The sequence below is a fragment of the Rattus rattus genome, chromosome X (assembly GCF_011064425.1).
Source record: "Rattus rattus isolate New Zealand chromosome X, Rrattus_CSIRO_v1, whole genome shotgun sequence".
NCBI lineage: Eukaryota > Metazoa > Chordata > Mammalia > Rodentia > Muridae > Rattus > Rattus rattus.
Window position 1 is genome coordinate 60731813 of NC_046172.1, and position 2290 is coordinate 60734102.

At 43.7% G+C, this 2290-nt stretch overlaps 1 pseudogene; it reads right to left on the reverse strand.

Moving 5' to 3' along the window:
* Positions 1–856: 856 nt before the first annotated feature.
* Positions 857–1630, reverse strand: LOC116889172 (annotated as a pseudogene).
* Positions 1631–2290: the final 660 nt, after the last annotated feature.

Consider the following 2290-nt stretch of genomic DNA (forward strand, 5'->3'; position numbering starts at 1 on the left):
TTCCACAGTGACATAACAACTGGTTATGTGCACTGCTCTCCGTTCTACAGGAAAATCTTCAATCCATGAGTTCTCCACCTTCTCTACAGGGAAACTCCAAATATCTAGGACTGCTAGCCAAAGTGTCGTCCAGAGGTGATGGGATAGTATGGCACGATTGTGCCCTCACTGAAAATAATCATGGCAAACACAGCGTTAAGTCTGCTAAATTCAGAAACGCTCTTTCTGATTGGCTTTTAGGAACGTATAGTTCACAAGTGCAAAGTCTCAGGTTCAACTAACACCATTAAAATACAAATAAATAAGTACCCATAGGGAAGAAAAGAATCAGAAACAGAGAGATTGAGAAGCTGAGTGGAAATACAAATTAAAAATGAAGCTGGAGTATAGATTCGTGTGAGGGTGATTTTGTACTGAGTTGATTCAAGTGTCAGTTTCATTCTCTAAAATGCACAAATCCAGGTGGTAGTCAAGAGATAGCTGATTATTGCAAAATGCACTGGACCTTGTAGGAGAGCACAGATCAGAATGCGGATAATGTCAGTCAGTCCCAGAAAGAGCCCTGTGTTCCTCTCTACTCAGTACCCACTGCCCTCCCCAGGTACACCTACCTTCCTTTCTTCTTTGTGTCAGCTTAGATGAGTTTTGCCCATTCTGTCCCTGTTTACTTACTGAACCATCAGATGTTCTTTCGCCTGACTTCTTTTTCTTTTTAAATTGGGCAGTGTTTTATGTTTTAGTTTCCTTTACAATTTAATAAACGCTTCTTGATGACTGCACATGGGTAAGGCTGCTTGGTAGATCAGAAAGATCACAGCGATGGCGTTTTGCTGACAGTGAGTAGTCTCAGGTAGTGAGTGGAATGACTTGTATGAAGTCACTGTCAAACCAGCAAGACTGCATTTATGCACCCATCATTTTCAGGATTGTTGGTAACTTGAGCATACTTTCCCCAAATAACCTTGCCTCCTTGTGTCACAAGGCCCACTCCCTCACATGCACTTCAATGACCATACCTTTGGTGCTCACACCCAGGGTTGTATATAATGGGGTGGATGGATTCTTTTTCACCCCGAGTATGGGCATGAAAATGGTAGCTTTCAGCTCAGGGTGTATGACATAGGCTTTTTTGAAATGTAGACCCATCAGCCTAATGGGCCTTTCATACTTAGGTGGTTTTCTTGTAAAACCGTCACCAGCAAAGCAGACTTTTGTAAGGATTCTGTTCCATGACTTCTTTTTAATTTTTCCTGTTTGAATAACTTTCAATACTTCTGATTCTCCTTGGGCATGAACTTTGGGTAGAGGGACCTCCCATTTTCCCGCCTTTACTTTGCGTTTCTGCTTAATTCTGTTAGAAAGTATTTTTGCTCTCCAGTACCACTCTCTGTCCAGCAGGTAGGCAGGGACTGCTCCCTGTGGAGTCTTTCTTTTTTCATGCATCGTTTTCATTTGGGTTTTCTCAGCCTGGCAGTGTTTATGGGAGAGCTTTACCTACAGGTCATTTTTTTTTTTTTGCCTTCTTTGAACATTCACAGTCCTTCCGGCCTTTCTTTCTCTTTTTCCCATGGTAGTCGAAACCATATCCGTATCATTTGCAGTGCAATTCAATATATTCATTTTGTGGCATGATGACAGCCACAGAGCAGCCATCCTCGACCTCCTGGGTTTCAAACACCTCTTAATTTCTGGGTGTCACTGGCCCATGATGAGCCTGCTTTGCTCAGGCCTAAACAGGAAAGGCTGACTTCTTTTTCTTAGTATGACGGCAATGATCCACATTGCCTTCCCTATTTCTGACTGGTATCCCACTTGTCGATGAATATACATCCCCCCCCCCGAAGATGGGTATTCTGATCACCTGTCAGGTCTGTGCCTCCCTGTCCTCAGGAGATGTGTTTCAAAGTCAAGATGTAACACACGTTAGACCTAACACTAGGCCAAACAAGACCAATATTTACTGCTTACCTAGGCATTTTTTTCAATGCGAGGTTAGTCCCTGAAGGAGAAAAGACTCCGCAGAGTGCTTGGCAACATGTGAGGCAGGACAACCCACTGAGATTTGTGAATGGTGCTGAAGGAAGGATCAATTTCTTGCAGACCACTGGAGTCAGAAAAAATGGGGGAGGAAATGCCATGTTAGCAGATTGCGGGAGAGGTTGCTAAGAGAGAGATTAGCGAGGTGGGATATCAGGCAAGACTTTTCCAGGGTCGAGGTTGGGGGATAGGAGCCCATTCCTGCTCAAATATTCTATTGCGAGGACTCCTTTCATATGTGGGGGAGAGAGAT